Source organism: Chlorocebus sabaeus, chromosome 14 (genome assembly GCF_047675955.1).
Source record: "Chlorocebus sabaeus isolate Y175 chromosome 14, mChlSab1.0.hap1, whole genome shotgun sequence".
Lineage (NCBI taxonomy): Eukaryota > Metazoa > Chordata > Mammalia > Primates > Cercopithecidae > Chlorocebus > Chlorocebus sabaeus.
Window position 1 is genome coordinate 100,622,606 of NC_132917.1, and position 23,103 is coordinate 100,645,708.

At 42.3% G+C, this 23,103-nt stretch overlaps 1 protein-coding gene across 3 annotated transcripts in view; it reads right to left on the reverse strand.

Annotated features, from left to right (window-relative positions):
• AFF3 (ALF transcription elongation factor 3) overlaps positions 1-23,103 on the reverse strand; it is a 620,869-nt gene that overhangs the window by 289,214 nt on the left and 308,552 nt on the right. The gene's annotated exons all lie outside the window — the stretch shown is intronic.

Here is a 23,103-nt window from a genome sequence, read left to right on the forward strand (position 1 = left end):
ACAGATATGTCTTTCTCACCTCCAGCCTAAGTAAAAGAACTTCTAATCACACAAACCACCACCACCACCACCACCACCACCCTCCTCAAAGGACTTTATATGTGTTCTGGGGGCTTGAGGATACCTAACTTAAGCCTGAAAAAGCCCACAGGCGAGAGGTGACTGAATGGCCTGAGATACAGCACAGAAGGGTATACTGGGTGTGAACTGCACTTCCACGTACAGAGAGACAAAATACACCACTGCATGCAGAAGCTGAGTTGGAGCACGCATAGCGAAGGAAGGGCAGGTCCTGTGGAAGACCGAAAGGGAGGTACTACCTTCATCGAAGGAGCTACAGCTCAACATTCACATGGGGAAAATCTTTCCGGAAACATGAAAGCATCCCACAAGAGAAAGAACCCTCCAATCTCCAATGCCAGCTCACAGGAATAGCCAAGTAAGATTTTCCAGCCCCTTATTATTATTTTATCACACTAGCTTCGGCTCCTGGAGGAGCCAGGGCCCCAGCTAAAAAATAAAAGGAGGAGAAATGCAATGCAGTGGAAGAGAGAAGGGGCAACCATGTCCTCCCTCCCTCCCAGGATTACAGCCTGAAGAATGCCCAAGGTGGAGGAAGGAAAAACTTGAAGTTTAGAGCTTTGACTATGCCATATGATTTGGCATTTTAACTACACTTTTTTTTTTTTTTTTTTTTTTTTTTTTTTTGAGACGGAGTCTCACTCTATTGCCCAGGCTGGAGTACAGTGGTATGATCTCAGCTCACTGCAACCTGTCTCCCAGGTTCAAGCGATTCTCATGCCTTTGCCTCCTGAATAGCTGGCATTACAGGTGTGTAACACCCCGCCTGGCTAATTTTCGTATTAAAATGACACATTTTTGTCACTAAGAGTGACTGGAGAACTTTTTAATTATATAACAATGTCTAGAAACACCATGGAAGCTACCTGAGATTTCATCCAGGGGCAGGGGAGGAAGTAGCCCACAAAAAAAGGACTGGAGAGACAATGAGAAGAGAAACAGTTGCTTTAAGATCACAAGTTGTTCAGTCTTATTCCTTGGATGTGTCAGTTGCATTTTTTATTACAGCAAAACATATACAACATAAACTTTACCACTGTAACCCTTTCTAGATGTACAGTTCAGTTGAAGTATGTTCACATTGCTGTGCAACCAGCACCACCATTCATATGTAGAACTTCCCCATCTTCCCAAACTGAAACTCCATACTCATTAAACAATATGTAATGATTGCATTTTAATGAGCAAATAGAGGAATTCAGCACAAGTCCTGGCTCCTGCCTTTGGCACTTACTCCATGCTGCTACTGCTGTTTTACTTTACGTATTCAATTTCTGATGCTCTTATTTTCTTTGTGTAGATCTGACTTTCTGACTATATCATATTCCTTCTGCCTAAAAAATTGCCTCCAACATTTCTTGTAGAGTATGTCCACTAGCAACTAATTCCCTCAGTTTTTGTTTGAGAACGTATTTCTTCTTAACGTGTGAAGCAAATTTTTGCTGTGCATAGAATTCTGGGTTGAGAGTTTTTTTTTTTTCTTCTCTCTTTCAGCACGTTAAAGATGTCACTCTACTGTTTTCTTGCTTGTTAGCTTCTGACAAGAAGTCTGCTGCACTTCTTATCCTGGTTCCGTTATGAGTAATGTGTCATTTTCTTTGGCTAATTTTAAGATTTTCTGTCTTTGGTTTTCAACAGTTTGAATACAATATACTCTCTCTCTCTCTCTCTCTCTGTGTGTGTGTGTGTGTGCGTGTGAGCGTGTGTGTGTGTGTGTGTGTGTGTGTGTGTGTATGGATATTTACCTTGCAAGGTATCCTCTTGAGTTTGAGCCTCTGGGATATGTGGTTTGGTGTCTGTCACGAATTTTGGAAAATTCTTGGCCCTTATTTCCTCTGCCCTGCTGTCTCTATTTTCCCCTCTGTGATTCCAAATACATGAATGTTAAACCATTTGATATTATCCAGTAGGTCTTAGATGATCTATTCTTTTTTTTTTTTTTTTTTTTAAATCTCATTGCATTTCAGTTTGGGTAACTTTGGTTGACTTATCTTCACGCTCACTGATTCTTCAATGGTGTCCAGTCTGTTGATGAACTCATTAAACGCATTCTTTATCTGTTTTCCATTTTTAAAATTTTTTCATTTGGCTCTCTCCTGTAGTTTCCATCTCTTTGGTGACATGGCCTATATAAACTTGCACACTGTTTACTTTCTCCATAAGAGCCATTAACATATTGATTGTGCCATTGAAATTCTTTGTCTGAGAGTTCTAACATCTGTCTCAAATCTAATTCTACTTCTGATACTGCTTTGTCCCTTCAGACTGTTACTTCTTGCTGTTTTATAAGTCTTGTAATTTTTTGTTGAAAGCCAAACATGTCGTCTAGGACAGTGGATTCCGAGGTAAGCACGCTGCATGACTGCAGATGAGGATGCCTTCCTCCTCCGTTAGCTCTTCAGTGTGGAGGTTTTTGTTAACGTGGTCAGGAGTCGGGTTGTGTGTGAAGACTGCTCTCTGCTTGGCTATGAGTCTCCCTCCTTGGCTTTGGGTCTCCCTTTGCGTGGTTCTCCAGGTTGTATTCCACCGTTATTCTTCTCAAAGCTTGTTAGTGTGGTGGCTGGAGAGTGGAGGAGAGATTTGATGCTCTGATTAAACCTCAGCCTCAGGCAGGCATACTCTGAACAACAGTCATGGTGATGTGTCCTTCACAAGTGTCCCTGACCTTTCTCCAGATATACCGTAACGTTAGGTAGTGCACATTCCTGCCACTTCCCCGTGGGTAGAGTTTTTTGTGTTCTTCTTTTCTCCTCCTCTGGGTACAGAGAGTTTCTACCAGGAACCTCAGGACACATTTTGGTTGCCCTTCCTCCTGTAGATTAGGGCATTTTTCTCTTAGGAACAACAGGGGATATGATCCTGAGTTGAGTATTGCTGGTGGTTGCCATTCTTCTTCCCCTTCTCTAGTGGGATCCACCAGTGCCTTCAGGCTGCACTTCTGTATCCTTCCTGCAGATTAATGTTCTAGTCAGTAGGAGAGATGAAGGACATGGGTTCAGCTAGAGGTTCTGCAGTGGCTGCCCTTCAACTTCCTCACTCAAGACCACAGGAGAGGCTTCTCAAGGTTCTCCCAAGTCCCCCCCTGGAGCACCTGGCAGAGGAGAAGCCTACAAGAAAGTACAAACCTCCCAGGTCTGCCACCCTCTCCTGTGAGCCCACGTTCAGCCTTTAGCAATCTGTTTAAAGCTTCTAGCCGGATCTCCTTACTGGCTCATATGGTCTTGTGTGGTATCCCATGTAAGCAAATGTTCAGGTCCTGCTTCTTCCTGACGCATCTATCTCTCTTCATATTTCAGATTGTTGTTTTCCCTGCTATTTCAGATCTCTCAAAGGAATTTTCTGTTTCTTTGGCATTTTTTCCTGTTGTAAGAGGGGGATTAGTGCTCCTTCCAGATTTCTACCTCTAGCTCTGAGTTGAAATATTGCTGAGTTTTTGTTGTTTTTATTTGTTTTTAGAGATGGAGTCTTACTATGTTGTTCAGGTTGGCTTTGAACTCCTGGGTTCAAGCAATCTTTCCACCTAAGCCTCCCGAGTAGCTGGGATTACAGGTGCACGCCACAGTGCCCAGCCTGTCACTGTATTTACTAGCACTTTACAAGTTGTGTGCAATCTTTAATCTCTGAGCTACACTACTAGCCTGGGTCAAGTACATGTTGCAGCTTCCATGGTCAGAGAAGAAAATGAGTTAGAAAAATTATTACTGTATTAACTACACTGAATATGCATGCCCAATCCTTCATTTTCAAGTAATTACGAGTGTCATTATAAACTCTAAATTCCTTCAAAGGTGACTTCTTATCAGAAGTAAAAAACAAAGTTTGTAATTTTAGACGCCTTTGCCTTTTTAAGAAGACATATGAAGAATTCCATCTCTGACTCATTTCTGGACCCTGGAAATAACTGGCTTTATACAGTAATAACTCAAGGGAGTGAATATAATTTAAAAGTAATATATCCAATACAGGCTGAGCATCCCAAATTCCAAATTTCCAAATTCAAAATCTGAAACTTTTTGAGCACCAATGTGATGCTCAAAGGAAATGTTTATTGTAGCATTTAGGATTTCAGATTTGGGATGTTCAACTGGTATAATGCAAATATTCCAAAATTCAAAATCTGAAACACTTATGGTCCCAGGCATTTCAGATCCCAGGCAAATCATTAAAGTACTTACTGAGACTATTAGGTGGGTGCTACAAAATCATTTCCTGACAGAAATGTAGGGAATCTCATTCTAATCAAATGAAAACTGTACTTCAATGAAAAATACAATGTTGAAAAGAAATAGATAATCCTTCATCCATGGTAAAGGAATGTCAATCAGTTGCCCCTCCTGTGTCTTTGTTTAAAGGTCTATGTAAACTCTGGGGATTTTCTGAGCCTATCTCTTTGGAAACTCCCACTATTTTAATTCACAGTCCTTTCAAGTCCAAGTAAATTTCTGAGTTTCACATTGCTCTCCTAGTTGGATAAGCCTTTGTGTAGAAAGCACTTATATTTAAGTAGGAGGGTTTAGTCATTTGTCAATTAATGAGATAGCTGGTTCAAGCAATCTACCAAGTTTCTTTCTATGTGAAAATACTGCTAGAAGTTAGGAGTTATACATGACTTACGTGATTTTAAATTCTTTGTTAATTCTCAAAATAAAACTTTAGAAATACACTATACTAAAACATGTATTAAAAAAATTACTTTGCCTGGGTAATCTAATTCATCATTGGGCATACTTAGTACAGCCATATATACATACCTATAAACACAGCTTACGGGTATACGTTGACATAAATGAACGTAAATTGATAATCAACTAAGAAGGCAAAGACATTTACATAAGCGCATCGTATTTAAAGAGATAAAAAGCTATCAACTACCTATCAAATGTATGTTCCACCAGGGGGTGCAGTATGCATTTATTATGTCTGCAGTCAATTTACCTGGCATACGCACCTAAAAAGAGTTGAACGAAAACTGTATTTTTGTAGAATGATTTATGATGTCCCACTGGCTTTCATTTTTATTCCAAGGAAGCTTTGTCTGTATATTTTACTGCTTTTCAATTAAATCCAAAGTTATTTCCAACACTTTTGTTTTTCAAATTAATGCTAAGTTGTAAAGAAACTGTAAGCAAATATCTAGATTCTTCAGGGAAGTTTGCCATTAATGCTAGAGTAATTCTTTCCTATAGCCAAGAATCCTTTAGCAAAGCAATTGTTTCTTAGCATTAAATACAATCTCACAAATATTCTACAAATGGATTTTATAGGTTGAGATTTCTTTTAAGTAAACTTTATCACTAATGAATCTGGAAATATTCAGTTATTTTAACAAGAATAATAGCAGCTCACAGTCATTAGTCCCAAAATAAAATGTTTCCTTCAATCTCAGATTTACAAAATTGGTTTACCTCCACAACCACATTTGATGAATGAAAACATTTTATTAGATATGTTGATTCACTAAGATGGGCGTATTCACAAATTTATCCAGCAACAGATGTAACAAGCATATGAAAAAATAAATGAGAATAGTCGCTTTTGTCCTTGCAAAATGTACACTGTATTGACATCTATATTGGGTCAACGTCACCCACAGTAAGCACCAAAGCTGTTGTCGAACGTAGGAGTGGCTGATGCTAAGGCTCACGCTCTGGTGAAAACCCACACTGTGTGGTCAGGGGAGCCAGAGCGTCTGCCACCTGGAAACTTGGTTCCTCCTGACTCTCCATCTTTACCATCCCCCTCCTGGGGAAGAGGACAGCCTTGCCTGTTGTTGTTTTTACCGGGGGTAATGTGGGAAGGATGCCTCCACCAGGAGGTGCCAGTCATCACAGAGCTCCATGGAAGGCAGCATAGCACAGGCGGATGCAAAAAGAATCCAACATTTTGAGATGCATTATTCAGTAACTAGGTTCCACATGAACACACACTCAAGATCAATTTGTAAGGAACTATCAAAGGCACAGTCATGCATTGCTTGATGACAGGGATTCATTCTGAGAAACATGTCGTTGGGTGACTTTGTCATTGTGCAAGCATCATAGAGTGCACTTACACAAACCTGGGTGGCACAGCCTGCTACACACCTAGCCTATATGGTATGGCCTATTGCTCCTAGCCTACAAAACTGGGCAGCATGTTACTGTACTCAATACTGTAGGCAACTGTAACACCCCTGGAACACAAGGGTAAGTATGTTGTGTATCCGAACATACCGAAACATAGAAAAGGTGCAGTAAAAATATGGCACAAAAGGTTGAAAATGTTCCATCTGTATAGGGCTTTTTCCATGAATGGAGTTTGCAGGACTGGAGGTTGCTCTGGGTGAGTCAGTGTGTGAGTGCTGAGTGAATGTGAAGGCCTAGGACATTACCGTACACTATTGTAGACTTTATCAACACTATGCACTTAAGCTACACTAAATTTATAAAAATATTTTTCTTTCTTCAATAAGAAGTTAACCTTAGCTTGCTGCAACATTTTTACTTTATAAACTTCTAAAGTTTCTTACTTTTTGACTCTTTTATAATAACATTTAAAACACAAACACATTGTACAACAGTACAAAAAAGTTTCTGTATACCTCTTCTGTAAGCTTTTCCTTATTTTTACAATTTTTAAATTTTTTCTTACTTTTAAAATTTTTTTCTCAAAATTAAGTCACAAACATACACATTAGCTTAGGCCCACACAGGGTCAGGATCATTAATATCACTGTCTTCTCCTCCACATCTGTTTTTTTGTTTTGTTTTGTTTTGTTTTTTTAATACAGAGTCTCACTTTGTCCCCCAGACTGGAGTCCAGTGGCACAACCTTGGCTCACTGCAACCTCTGCCTCCCAGGTTCAAGTGATTCTCCTGCCTCAGCCTCCTGAGTAGCTGGGATTACAGGTGCACGTGACCATGCCTGTCTAATTTTTGTATTTTTAGTAGAGAGAGCGTTTCCTCATGTTGGCCAGGCTGGTCTCGAACTCCAGATGCCAAGTAATCTGCCCGTCTCGGCCTCCCAAAGTGCTGCAATTACAGGCGTGGGCCACTGTGTCTGGCCTCCCCCACATTTTTTCCCACTGGAAGGTCTTCGAGGGCAATTACATGTATGGAGCTGTCATCTCCTAGGACAGCAACGCCTTCTTCTGGAACACCTCTGGAAGGACCTGCCTGAGGCTGTTTTACAGGTAACTTTTTAATATATAAGTAGAAGGAGTATGCTCTAAAATAACAATAAATATTATAGTATAGTCCAGGGGTATCCAATTTTCGGCTTCCCTGGGCATGCTGGAAGAAGAACAGTTGTCTTGGGTCACCTATAAAACACACTAACACTAACCATAGCTGATGAGCAAAAAAAAAAAAAAAAAAGAAAGAAAGAAAGGTCTGTGCATTAATCTCATGTTTTAAAAAAGTTTACGAATTTTAGTTGGGCCGCATTCAAAGCCGTCCTGGGCTGCACGCAGTCCGCGGGTTGGACCAGCTTGGTGTAGTCAATAAGTCAATACATAAACCAGTGACACAATCACTCCCTGTCATTGTCAACTGTTCAGTGCTGGACACACCTGTACGTGCTGGGCTTTTATCCGACCCGAAGCACAGTAGGTTTGCCTGCACCAACATCACCACAGGCGGTGAGTAATGCCTCGTGCTGTGACCTCGTGATGAACAAAACGTTGTCATGTGGCACGTGACTAATCCTAAGCTCACTAGGGCCCCTCGCGTCACACAACAGGCATTTGAGAGCCTCAGTGTAACTCCCCACAGCAGTCTGCAGCTTCTCACCAATGAAGAAACAAAGGTAGCCAGGGCACCACCTTTCCTTTCCCCAAGGCTGTGAGAAAGAGGTGGTATAAACACAAGTCTTGTGTCCCCACAAGAAGAATTTATGCCTTCTTACATTTTAGAAATATTGATATTTTTAAAAATTACTCTGTGTGGTTTTAGGAACGTGAGCCAGGCTCTGGGAGGCCTGAGTTTAAACTGTCTCTTACTCGCTGTGTTAACCTCTCTGCATCTCAGTTTCCTTCTCTGTAAGACAAGATGATGTCACAAAACGCCTGATATCCCTGCGCCTCAAAGAAAGGGCGGTCATCACACAATACTGAGGAGTTGACTGACCCTTTATCATCTTTGGGGAGAAGAGGTCTCTTCTTTTGTGGGAAGATGAGTTTTCCCGGTGATGCTAAGACACTGGGGATGGGGGTGGAGGTCAGGTTGGGGGTAGGGGTTGGGGTGGGGAGGTGGAGGCACACATTAAAAAAAAAATTGCCAAACCAAATGTATTGCTGATCTCATTTTCTCAGCATTTCTTCCACATTCATCAAATATTGTAGCCACTGCCTTTTCATTTCGTTTTCCTCCAGTTGCACGTGCTTTGCTTTTGATGTGGCACACACTTTGAAAATGCATTATTAAACAGATGAGCCCGTCACCCCTGGAGCTGGCACTCTGTCCCCTGCTTATTCTTAACAAATCTCTCTTTGTGTTCTTTTGTGCTGAAGTGATTAATCATTTCCACGATCCTAGGGCTGCTGACAATCTTTCTAGATGGCTCCGCTGCCATGACCCCTCCCCGCATCCACACGGTTTGAAACATGCTAGGAATCTGCTGCTGTTCCTGGGGCTTTCTTCCCATCACAGTGGGCTCCTCATCTATACGATAACTAGCCAACCTCCAAAAGAGCCCCGTTTTTATTTCCTGCCTTTTTCCAGAGTTCGGGGTGGGGGTGCGCATGAAGGGGCTCCTGGCAGACTTCAGCGGGAAAACAAGGAAGCTGCAAGTTAAAAAGTCAGAATGATAAATGCTTATTTTGTAGACCAGACAGGAGGTTTTTATCTCACTGTCTGGACAGAACCTGCTGCACCTCATTTTTCTGGGCAGGATCCTCCTCTTCCCTGCACTGTGGCTGGGTTTTCTTCTCCCCTTCATGCTTTCCCTCTGGTTATCTGTAACAAAGTGTTCAAATGGCTCCATACTGAAAGCCCAGCCTTTGACTCACCAGGCTCTCAATCTGTAATTTGGTTTCCACAGATGCAGCCTAGGTAGGTTTCGGGAAGTTGATCTTTTATTTATAAGTGTTTACAAACATTTTTAGCTAACTTTAAAGGTACTATTTTTAAAAGCCTATCCTTCCGCAACCCCCTGCCCACCCCAAGCATGCACCACTGAATTCAAAAACATGTTCAAAGAACTGACCAAAAATACTATTAGATCACAAGTTACTGCCAGAGAAAGGAAAGCTACAATGATTCATAAAGTATCAATAAATATGCAGAAATAAGTATTCTGATAATGTTAAGGTAATTAGCATAGAATCCCAGGGTGATTTTTTAAAATAATATGTACTTTACAGGTAGAAATAAATCTATATTTGAGACTATTGAAAAGATATTTACAAGTATTGAGGAATAGTTTTAAATTAATACATTTTAAGTGGATAATAAGCATGCTGATCATATGATTTTAACTAGGTTTCAGAAACGTAATCACTGTTCATAGAAAGATACTTAAAACATGAGTAGTCAGATGTTCTTTGTAGTGCTATTCACAGTAGCAAAGACATGGAATCAACCTCTGTGTCCTTCAACAGTGGACTGGATAAAGAAAACGTGGCACATATACACCATGGAATATTATGCAGTCATACAAAAGAATGAAATTCTGTCCTTTGTGGCAACATGGATGGAGCTGGAGGCCATTATCCTAAGTGAATTAACGCAGGAACAGAAAATAAAATACCAGGTTCTCATTCGTAAGTGGGAGCTAGACACTGACTACACAGCGACATCAAGATGGGAACGATAGACATTGGAGACTACCAGACAGCAGGGGCTGAAAAACCAGCGATTGGATATACCAGGGCTCACTACCTAGATGAGGGGATCACTTGTACCCAAAACCTCAGCATCATGCAATACAGCCATGTAACAAACCTGCCAGGTACCCCCCAATCTAAAATAAAATTATTAAAAGAGAGAATATAAAATCTTTTTTTTTTTTTTTTTTCTGAGACGGAGTTTCACTCTTGTTGCCCAGGCTGGAGTGCAATGGCATGATCTCGGCTCACTGAAACCTCCACATCCAGGGTTCAAGTGATTCACCTGCCTCAATCTCCCGAGTAGCTGGGATTACAGGCATGCACCACCATGCCCGGCCACTTTTGTATGTTTAGTAGACACGGGGTTTCTCCATGTTGGTCACGCTGGTCTCGAACTACCAACCTCAGGTGATCCACCCACCTCAGCCTCCCAAAGTGCTGGGATTACAGGCGTGAGCCACTGCACCCAGCCCAAAATCCTTACTATTTTAAATTCCACAGAACTGCAGACCTCTAAATGTTTAGAGTCACAATAAAAAGGCACTAAAATAAAAACTCACTAATTAAAACTGCGATAATAGAGAATGATCTGCCCATAGGATATAACTTTTAGAACTTTCTAAGGAATCCAGGGGAGACAGAAAGACACACACCTGCATACACAGGTGTACCTTATTAGTGTGTGTATGGGAGCTATGATAAAATACACAGGCTAGTGCTAGCATATGATAATTCCTTTCAAACCTAGTATTTGGAGACATAGGAAGAGGTTCACCTACCCTGAGATGTCATCAGAAACTGAAGCTGCTTAGGAAAGTACTGGTGGCAGAGGGAGGGTCTCTAGAGTGCGGAGGTGCTGCGCACGGCACTTTTCTAGAATTTCCGCGGTACAAGTGGGCCCAGGAATGGAGTTCTGGGCTAACGAAATAATGGCTCATGTTCAAAAAACAGTTAATTTAGAAGGCTACAGAACCCCAGCGGTGGGTTAGCGATTCTGAAATTATGGGCTGTGTGGACTGCTTCCAAAATCAGAACAAAACAACATGCAAATAAATATGGGAGCATGCTGGAAGAGTTCTGGAAATGTCTGAGTTCCAACCCTGCATTTTCCCACAACTTACATTCCACTGAATCCAATGAGCATGAAAACAAAGAACGGCACATCCACACGTCAGATTTATCAGAACTTACAAAACAATGGATAAATGCAACGGCAAAGGAGAAATTAGGTTCCTGAGGTTTTTTGGTTACAATGAACTAAATAATTACATGACTATAAGAAGGTAATTATGTCTTATTTAAGATATATGATTATTATCTAGGTAGATGTTCTAATTTTTCAAGGCTTATATCGCTTTCAACCTCAAATGATCATTTTCTACCTTAGAAATTATTTTCTAAGATCTGTGTGTGTACAATAGTAATTTGCAGCAAATCAGTGTGATTTCACAACCCTTAATTTGAAAAAATAACAGAGGACACTGTATGTGATTTTCATGATAATAAATACAAATTTAAAATGTACGTCTCGAGTTGATGACTTTGGATAGACGTGTTTTAATTGTTCCAAGAACTGCTTTACACAGAGCATATTAGCAGTGGAAACAGTTTTGACTTCCAGCCCTTGATTCTACCAGCAGCAACATGGTAATTAACCAAATTATCCCTGCAAATGTATTATCTTGATTTCTTCAACTTGTAAAAATTCATTACCTATCAAAACGAAAGGCTCAGTCTCATGAAAGATACTCAGGATACAAGTGGCAGATACAAAAGGTCTGAGTTTTCTGACACAAACTTTAGCAGGAGCTGCTGCACTCCCTCCTGTTTCTAGCCCTTGGGGGTTAGCATGTGAATTTTCCTCTCTTGCATTTGTGCCAATTGTGCAACCCAATGTGTTCTAATGCTTCCAGGTAACACAACAGTCTTGGCAGTCCTTGGAGAGTTGATGTTTTAGGGGATGGTAACTTGAACCTTTTGCCTCAGGACTAGAAGGACAACAGGGTGAAGAGCGAGACACTGGGCAAGAGGTCAAAATCACTCATTCATTATTCTTCATCCATTTATTCACTTAATTTTTTTTTTTTTTTTTTTTTTTTTTTTTTTTTTCAGATGGAGTCTCACTCTCTTACCCAGGCTGGAGTGCGGTGGTGCCATTTTGGCTTACTACAGCCTCTGCCTCCCAGGTTCAGGCGATTCTCCTGCCTCAGCCTCCTGAGTAGTTGGGATTACAGTCACCCACCACCATGCCCAGCTAATTTTTGTTTTCAGTAGTGATGGGGTTTCACCATGTTGGCCAGGCTGGTCTCGAACTCCTGATCTCAGGTGACCAACCGACTCGGTCTCCCAAAGTGCTGGGATTACAGGCGTGAGCCACCCCACCCAGCCATTTGTTCACTTTTTACTAAACGTCAACTATGTGCCTGCCATCGTGCACACCCATGGAGGTAGATGACAACAGCCCTGGAGGAAATAAGAAAGACCATTACATATTAAGTGTTGCAATAAGAATCAAGGGTAACTGGCAGACACGGAAGAGGAGCCTCTAACTCAGACTTTGGGAATCACGACGGCTTCCCGGAGGGACTGATATCTCTAAGTGAGGCTTGGCAGATATGCAGGAGTCCGTCAGCTATATGTGTGGTCAGGGGTAGGCAGAGTGTGTGCCAGGGCTGGGGAAGAGCATGAGTTGCACCCAGAGGTGACAGTGAGAGCAGTGGTTACTCCTGCAGAAGTGCAGCATGGATTGTGAGGGGCATCGTGGTGAAAGATGAGACTGGAAACATATGCATGGCCACAGCACCTGCGACTCTGCAAAACACGCCTAGGGGTCTGTGGTCTGACTCTATCCTGAGCCCAGGGGAGAGCCACGAACAGGTTTCCAGCAAACCTATGCTTTGGAAAGTGCATTCTGCCTCCATCGTGGAGAATGGCAGGAGGCAGAGGGCTGGCAAGCAGGTCTCTGGAGTCGTGTAGGAAAGGATGGTGGATGAACAAGGAGATGGTTGGAGATGAAGAGAAGTGGACCCATTGGAGGGAGGCAGAACTGACAGGCTTGGTGAGGAACTGCACATGGTGAGTGTGAAGGAGAGGAAGAAACCGACAGCATGGACAGCCGGGGAATGAAGATAATCCAAGCTGCAGGAGGAGCCGGCAGAGGTGTGAGATGAGTTAAGGTGCAGGTATCCACGACGCATCTAAGTGGAGCAATCTGGTGGTCGCTGGGCAGGTGACAGGAAGTTCAGGAAACAGAGCTGGGTTGGAGACACACTTGAGGCCCATCCCCACGCAGATGTTACCAGTCACCATGGAAGTACAGCGTGTGAGAAGAGAAGAGTGAGGACGGGACCCTGAGGAACACCAACATCGAGGGGGACTTACAGGAAGCTAGGTCCATGGAGGAGACCCAGGAGAAAGGACCACAAAGTGGGTGAACCCGGGAGCGTGTGACGGACACCAAGGGCATGAGATTTTCACGTGGATCCTGTAGTCAGCAACGTCAAATGCCTGCCAGAGATCACACGGGGAAATGCACTCTGTACTTCTGATAAGCAAGCCTGGGGTGGTGACCTCTGTAAAAGCCATTTCAGGAGGGAAGGCGGTGGGAGAGATGGCAGTTGGTTGAAGGGGAAATGAAAGTGAAGACGCAGAGAGACTGGTCTGGAGAGTCTAGTTAGGAAGGAAGACAGAACTGCAAGAAATGCAGCACTGAACATACACACACACACACACACACATATACATATGTATGTACATGCACACACATATGACGGAAAGAATCTGTATGTGTTTACTGAGAATGAGACGCTAGTAGAGAGACAGGTTAGAAGAGGGCAGAGAGAGGAGGTGCTCGCTCCTGTGCTGGCTTCAGTAGTGCCTGTTTTGCTCACCCCTGCACCCCCAGCGCCGAGAACAGAGCCTGGCACAGTGACCGTCTGACGTCACTGGCCCAGGGGTGCCCACTGGATGGCATCTATCTCTCTGGGGACAGAGAAAGTGAGGCGTCTGTGGAGGGTGATGAAGAGAGTGACAAGGAGGTGCTGGTGTCACAGGTGTGCAGCAAGCAGGGATGGTCTAAGCCAGGCATTCCCAATGGGCACCTTACAAAATTGGTTCTTGGGGATGAGAAAACCTGACTCTGTGTATGAGCAGACTTACATACCATATACAAAACAGACATGCGGTATCTCTGTGGTAATAGAATTTCATTCAGGAGCAACTGGGATAAAAGTGTGTTAAAGGTTCCTGAGGGGGTTGATAAAGTCAATGGTAAACTGACTGAAGGACACCCTCCAAGTCAGTAATGCTGGTAAACATCACACTGATGGTGAGCTCCAGTGGGGAATAAGTCACCCTTCAAGGAAGAGAGGATAGTTTAGTTACTGTGATCCTGCCCTGGCAGTGAGATCCAGCATAAAGCAGAGGTCGGTCGTAACCGGCTGGCTGCCTGGAGGGGTCCGCGATCCAGGCCTCCAGCACTGGCTGCTGGAGAGAAGCAGCCTGGACTCCATCCTGTCAGTCCTGGAGTGACTCAGGAGCAGTGCAGACCAGAGAGTGGACAAGCAAGGCACCAAGCATGAACGTGTAGTGAGCTAGCAGAGACTGCTATGAGAGGGACCCACTTCCAAAGAGGGCCATGACTCAGTATACCGATCCCAGCCACAGGCTGAAACCAGCAAGGCTTTTGGGAAGAAACACTGTAGTGCCCTTGGGGAATCTGATGGAGGCAGTAATGGGACTGAAAGGTCTTTGGTGGCTTATACTCGAGGACCTGTTTGTAAGGACCAGCTGCCTGATGGAATTCCTAGGTCAGAGTGAAAGCTTAAAAATGTTGGGTAGAGCTGAAGGTCACAGAGCCCTTCACGCTAGGGATTTTATGGCACGAGAATTGCACACACACATACACACGTACACACATTCATACTCCAAAAATAGTTTTAGTAGAATCTTATTTGCCTACATATTTTAAGTACTAATATCACTTCAGCAGATATTTTGGTGTCTCGACAGTAAGTCCTCACTTAATGTCATCAATAGGGTCTTTGAAACTGAGGCTCCTAAGTGAAATGCTATATAATAAAACCAGTTTCACCATAGGCTGATTTTGATATAAACAGCACATTTCTGATCACAAAAACATCACCAAACTTCTTCATAAGTTCCAAACACTTTTAATATTAAATACTGAACAAATGTGAGCTATGCCTACATAAAGAAAGATTAATAAAACAAGTAAGAAAAATACCATTCAGGACATAGGCATGGGCAAAGACTTCATGACTAAAACACCAAAAGCAATTGTAACAAAAGCCAAAATTGACAAATGGGATCTAAGTAAACTAAAGAGCTTCTGTACAGCAAAAGAAACTATCATCAGAGTGAGCAGGCAACCTAAAAAAGGGGAGAAAATTTTTGCAAGCTACCCATCTGACAAAGGTCTAATATCCAGAATCTACAAGGAATTGAAACAAATTTACAAGAAAAAACAACCCCATCAAAAAGTGGGCGAAGGATATGAACAGACACTTCTCTAAAGAAGACATTTATGTGGCCAACAAACGTATGAAAAAAAGCTCGTCGTTACTGGTCATTAGAGAAATGCAAATCAAAACCACAATGTGATATCATCTTATGCCAGTTAGAATGGAGATCATTAAAAAGTCAGGAAACAGATGCTGGAGAGGATGTGGAGAAATAGGAACACTTTTACATTGTTGGTGGGAGTGTAAATTAGTTCAACCATTGTGGAAGACAGTGTGGCGATTCCTCAAGGATCTAGAACCAGAAATACCATTTGACCCAGCAATCCCATTACTGGGTATATACTCAAAGGTACAAATCATTCTACTATAAGGGCACATGCACACAAATGTTTATTGCAGCACTATTCACAATAGCAAAGACATGGAACCAACACAAATGCCCATCAATGATAGACTGGATTAAGAAAATGTGGCACATATACAACATGGAATACTGTGCAGCCATAAAGAAGGACGAGCTCATGTCCTTTGCAGTGACATAGATGAAGCCGGAAGACATCATTCTCAGCAAACTAACACAGGAACAGAAGACCAAACACCACATGTTCTCACTCATAAGTGGGAGTTGAACAATGAGAACACAAGGACACAGGGAGGGGGACATCACACACCAGGGCCTGCCAGAGGGTGGAGGGCAAGGCGAGGGAGAGCATTCGGACAAATACCTAATGCATGCAATGCTGAAAACCTAGATGACTGGTCAATTGGTGCAGCAAACCACCATGGCACATGTATACCTATGTAACGAACCTGCACATTCTGCACAGGTATCCCAGAGCTTAAAGTAAAATAAATAAATAAATAAATATAAATAAATAAATAACCAAGTAAGACAATTACTGACACCATTCTTGGTGAATCAGTGAGTGATTGCAGTTGTAGTGGTGGTGGTTTCCATCAAGGAATAAATGTCTGCAAAGCAAAAATTGTAAGGAGCACCTCCTCCTGCCACGAAGTTTAAAGATACTCACGGGCCAGGCGTGGTGGCTCACGCCTGTAATCCCAGCACTTTGGGAGGCCGAGGCAGGTGGATCCCCCTGAGGTCAGGAGTTCAAGAACAGCCTGGTCAACATGGTGAAACCCCATCTCTGCTAAAAATACAAAAATTAGCAGGGTGTGATGGCATGTGACTGTAATCCCAGCTACTTGGGAGGCTGAGGCAGGAGAATTGTTTGAACCCGGGAGGCCGAGATTGTGCCAATGCACTCCAGCCTGGGTGACAGAGTGAGACTCTGTCTCAAAACAAAACAAAACAAAAATAAAAACAACAAAAACAAAATAAAACAAAGACAATCACAACAGGGCCTGCTCACCTGGTGCTTCCATACCACGCTGTCTAGTGTTGTGCATGTGTATGACTATTGTAGACTTGCTGAATTTTTATGTTAGAATCATTTCTATTCATTCATTCCTTTTCAGGCCACCTATCCTAGTTCAGTGGGGCGGGTGGCTGGAGAAAGGCAGGCACCAGCCCTGGTCAGGTCGCCAGCCAACCCCTGGCAAGGCACACCCACGCACACCCACACTCACTGGCACTGAGTGAAGACATGCCAGTGACCCTAAAGGGTACATCTTTGGGATGTGAGAGGAAACTGGAAAAAACCCAGAGAAAACCCACAAAGACATGGGGACAATGTACTGGCTCCACACACGGTGGCCCTGGATGGGAACTGGTTTTTTTTCTCATCAACCTTATAACAAAACAAAGTTGAATGAAATGATGTTATTCGAGCACCTGCTGTATGCAAATTGCATTCTAAAAATCCTTTTAAATGCCTTAAAATATAATAACTATAAAAGTAATCTTCAGCTCTCATCTCCAGTAAGTTTTCAAAGTCTGATGAATACGTATGGTGATATTAAGTATGGGAACAAGAAAGAAAAAATAAAACTGCATTGGTTCTCTTAAATAAAGTTAACAAATGACATAAACCAGGTTAGCTGGCTAGTACTGAACACTAGCATTTCACTGCTGGAGAAGAACACTCAAATGAAACCCAGATTGAACATAAGTTAAGCGTTTTGGGAATTTACACATTTGAAAGTATTGATAGATACTATGATTTGAGACGTATTAACCTTTTCAACTCTGTACAACTAAAAAACACTGCAATCGAAAACCTCACTCATGGATAAAGACAAGAATTTGCACTTATTGTTCTATGTGAGTCACATTTAAGCACTTATTTTTTGAAAATGCTCACTCAAATATACAGAAGAACAAACCATAAAGATATTATGAAAATGTGAACGGACTATACGAATGACAATGTGTAGTCCAATGGCCCACATACACACGACACCAGTAAGGTGGTTTTCTCTCAGCTCCAGTCCCACCCCTCTACCCTCTTGTTTTGTGTTGCTGGGGCTGGACTCTCTGCAAACCACCTTTCAAGGAAGTCCTGCTGTTGAAAGAAGCACACCGCTGTTTTCTCCCCTGCATTCCTCCTCCAACTCACTAATCCCATCTGCTCAGTGCCTTCTGCATGTGGTAAGTGTTCGAAGGTACTGAGTACATCTACTTCTATTTGACGTACTTGCCTTGGTCCTCTAGTGTAGTGCTCAAGTTCTCCAAGTATCTCCAAGAAACTGTGAAACCTTCACAGTAAAATACTGACAGATGCCCCATGAAAAGATACTGACTGTGGTATCAGAACCCACTTTTTACTGTTAGGGCAGAAGTTATAATCTCAAAGACTTTTAGATGCTTGGGCTGCTAACATTCCCTTCATCTTCTAGGCATATGGTTCTGCAAACAACTTTGTGATTTCTAACGACATGCATCACAGTGAAACAGGTAACTATCGAAGCGCAAAGCTGTTCATTCTCAACAAGAGCTTCTGGACTTCCAGTGTTCCTTTACCCATCACCCCAAAGCCTCCGGGCTCAGAACAGATTCTGAATTAAGATGGTCTCTTGTCCTACCTCTGTTAGAAAATGAACACCTCCAGAGTCACTGCCAAGTCCACAGATTGTAGTCACAGGGCCCTGCAACATAGTGGCAAGCTGTTGGCCACAGCTTGCAGGCACCAGGGTGCCCCTGGCAGGTAGAAGTGGAGCCATTTAGGAAGAGCTTTCGGTTTCACCCCAAAGGATTAGTATAATAGCATTTATTAACAATTAATCTCACAGATAAAAAATGAGATATGAAAGTATGGTATTTCTATCCCTAACCGTTCAGATGGCCAAATGCAAAAAGAAAACACAGGACTATCAAGTCAACTAACTTATCTTGGCTAGACTTATTGGAGGTTTTTCTCAGTGAATTTCTCTAGCCCTCCATTGTGCTGACTTTTGAGTTTATTTAACTACAGCAAGTAATGGGATATATTAATGGCACACCTCTACAGTTACACCTGGATTGATTTTGCCATTGGTGGACTTCATTTCATCACTAATGAAATCTTTGCTCTTGGAAACAAATGAAATAACTTATAAAGGAAACAGTATGAGCTAGAGAAAAAAAGCCTGCCTGGTCTGAAGCAGGGAAGATTTGACCCAGATTGAACATAAGTTAAGTGTTTTGGGAATTTACACATTTGAAAGTATTGATAGATACTATGAGTTGACACGTATTAACCTTTTCAACTCTGTACAGTTAAACAACACTGCAATCGAAAACCTCATTCGTGGATAAAGATAAGAATTTGTTCTTATTGTTCTACGCGATTCACATTTAAGCACTTATTTTTTGAAAATGCTCACTCAGATAAAAAGAAGAAAAAACTATAATGATGTTACGAAAATGTGAACGGACTATATGGATGACAATGTGTAGTCCAACGGCCCACATACGTACGAGGCCCCAAATAGGTCACTGAAAACAAGTTCTCTCTTTGTCCTCTACCTTCCGGTAGGCATAGAATGGCAAGTATGTTTTCATTTGATTGATATTTGTGAGCACAAGGCTTCCCTTGTCCCACCAACCGGGGGTCTGTACATGTGAGAGGCTGTATCATGATGTGCATTTCCCAGGTGAGTGCCCTCAACTCACACATCTCCCAGGACCACAACTGGAAATCATCCCACCCAGGATGCTCCTGAGTTTCTGGAAAACCAAGGAAAAAATGAGTTCACTTTATTTGCCTCAAGTTTGTCCCACTATAATGTCAGGAAACTGGTTGAGGTCTCCAAAATTTAAACAAGTACCCCTTACCCCCTTCAGATAAACAGAAATGCAACTCTATGTAAATGTTCCCTAAGAATATTTTGCAGCACACTGGAATTAAATTAGTGGCTGAAGATGATGAGAGCCAAGAAAGTAATCTGCTCAGATGTCGCACTGAAATTGTCTCTAAATTCATTCCTTAACTCCAAACCAGAATCTCAAACACTGGTCTCTTATTACAAAGACACTCTATGTTATGCGTGTCTTCAACAAATGCCATGTAGAGCTGCCTCGCATAAAACCTGCACATCCTAGATTCCAGCCCTGCACCCCCACCCATTAAGTTGTAAACCAATTTTATTTGCTGAGCAAATGTTAATGCCATTCTACGTTAATGGATAATGCTATGAAAAGCACCTAAGTATTACAGCACTGGAACCTTTAAGGATGAAATAGAGGGTAACTTAGAAAACTGCTTGTTACAATCATATGTCAGCCATGAAGTCTTCTAGCCCTGATCGCCCATCCTCACAGAACTATGTTTTAGTTTCTCCCTCAGTTAAGAGAAATTTGCAATAACACACAGATTTATTCGGTCCCAGGATTAAAACTCTCTGAGTAAGGATAAAAAATAATTATATGTAAGAACACAATGTAATATTCAAATGACTTGAAAACAGTCACCTCAGCAAAAAATAAGGAGGAGAGAGGAATAAGTTAAAGATGAGGTTGATATAACATTGGCTATAAAACCTCTGAATTTAAGTGCCTAAATGCATGATCTGGCACTTTCGAATCATAAACAGGTAGAAACGGGAAACCTCCCGTTCACGACAAATTGCCCGAGTGGTTTCGTTAAAGAGCCAGGGGAACGTCTTCATCTAGTAAGTCAGCACGATAGTTAAGAGAGGTTGCTGTGCAAGGCGTCCTCATTAGAATCCCAGCTCTGCCACTTGCTAGCTGTGTGACCTTGGGCAAGTTGTGTCTAACTCATCCTCACTTCAGTTTCCTCATCTGTAAAATGGGAATGTTACCAACGCTGACCTCGTGAGGCAGCTGTGAGGGTTAAATCACAGCTTAGAACTGTGCCTCACACATAATGCATGCTCAGTCAACATCAGCTCTTCATCGCCTGGTGGTGGTTACTGTATGAGGGACGTACTGCAATTGGAAAGGGAGCTGAAGGGAAGCTAAAGCCTTTCCTCCCAAGAGGTCTCTAAATTCACTGACTGCATTTTCTCTTTTCTCTAGTGTGGCTTCTGCCCCCTCTACTCCACAAAAAGGGCACTCGCAAAGGTCACCAGCAACGTTTCTAGGCTCTCATCCATCGCGTGGTTTTAGATCCTCATCTTTCTCGTCCTCAGAAACTCTGAACACCACTGAGCTTGAATCTCATTCCTTGGATTCCATGACTTTTCACCATCATAATTTTCCCTCCACGTTTCTTGTCACTCTCTCACTTCTACCTGCCAGCGGCTATTCCTTCCCTTGGTCTCTAAAAGTCAGAATTTAGATTCTCACTGTTCCTGGGTCTCTAGTCTCTCTCCAGAAAAATTTACCTATTTCTACGGTGTTATTACCAATGGCATGCTAATTAATCCAAAATGTTGGTCTAACAGCTCAGACCTCTGCTCTGACCTCCTGACCTCCAACAGGTTGTTCTACGTTCTCCGTGGTTTACTCTGATGTCCCAAACGCAGGTCAAACTCACTATGTCTAAAAATGAATTTATGATTTCCACCCTTCCCACAAGCCAGGATCTCCCCTAATGTTTCCCATGACCGTGAGCACAGCACTAAGCATCTCTGGTCTGGACTCCTGCAATAGCCTCACACTCCTTCCTGCTTCTCCTTTTCCCCGTGGATCCTCTCTCCATAGCAGCCAGAGTAGTGCATTTAAACCGCTAATGTGATCACATCACTCTGCTCAAATGCTCAGCTGATCCGCATCTCACAGGATCCATGACCTAGCTCCTTCTGCCTCTCCCGCTTAGCTTTACCTACCTACTCACCAACCACTCTGGCTTTCCCTCTCCTTGGGGCCACAATCTTGGAGGAAGGCTGGTGTGTGACAGATACACAACAAATACTATGGGCGGTAACCAAAAAGGAGTCCTATGCTTGTGTTTGGAGGTTAAGAGGGGTAGATGATCTTGGAGAATGACTAATGTCAGTGATGCAGGCATAGACAGAAAGCCATTCCAGGAAACACTGGGATCACTAACCCAATCCCCTAGGAGCTCCCCAGATACCAACTACTAGTACTGACACCTTAGGCTGACAAGTAGGGAGAGAGAGTAAAAGGCTCCAGGCTCAACTAGTGCCACCATCATATCTCCTTCCTCCTCGTCCATCCCACCTCCCCTCCTGACTGCTGCTCATGGGCTAACAAGAGTGGAATTTGGAGCTCAGCTGCCTCCTGATCCAGCCACCATCTCCACTGCCCTCTTGCACACACATGCAGACTTCAGCCTTGCATATGGACACAAATCAGTGATCCGGTGGGTCCAGGTTCTCCCTTTGTTTCAGGGCTCATCTGAAGAGGGTGTGGCACAGGTGCAGCACTGGTGGTGGGAGGGCGAGGAGGGGAGGACTAGGGTGAGGGGACATGAGGCTCTCATCAGCTCTCTTTAGAAAACAATAAGTGTAAAGCTGAATGAGCTGTTGATTGTGACACTCAGTTTTATTCAAATTGAATTTTGCTTTACCTAAACTCTATCCTTTTGGTGTGTGAATTACTCAAGTCTTTATTCAAACTTCAAGCCTTGTATGGAGAACAGAATAGGAACATCAAAGGATGGATTTCTTCCATATCCTCAGAAGGGCCAAGACAGAATAAGAAGGTAGAATTTTTCTACTTAGGGAAACCAAAGAGGGGATTGGTGTGTTCTGGTATTACCTTTTTGCGGACATAAACACCATAACCAATCAAAGGAAAATGGCTTAAAAATGGAATACGTGAACTGCAAACATGAAAGTATGTTGAAAGAGAAAAACAGGAAAAGTTATATCAGCATCTTATGTTGATTGTTCTTTAACTGGAAACAAAGTCCCAGAATAGAGAAAATATAGATATAAAATAGACTATGTATTTTATTTAACATATACTCAAATACCAGAAGTGAAGCTGCCTGTTTTGACAATTGCTTTCTCTATAAATCTCTGCCGGAAAAAAAATCATTATGAATTCAACAAATCACACCTCAATTAGTTATTCTGGTCAACGTGCGACTTATTTATGAAATAATGCTTTCCAGAAAGAAAAACATTCTGCTTTTTAAAATCGTTGTTAATGTAAATTTTTAACCCAAGTAATTATATTACTGTAATTCACTAGCATTAAAAAAAAAGTGTGTAGGATGTCCAAAAGAAAGGACCATATTAAATGAAAATAAAGTTTTTTTTTTTTAACAGTGAAATTCCATACCATCTGGCCTAATATGTCTTGGTGTTTTGCCCAGTGTAGTATCAGCTTTTTGAGAACCATAAATTATTAGGTAACTCCCCTGAAAAAATATGAGTGAAGGAAAATATGGGTTGATGACGACATCCTGATTATATGTCTGA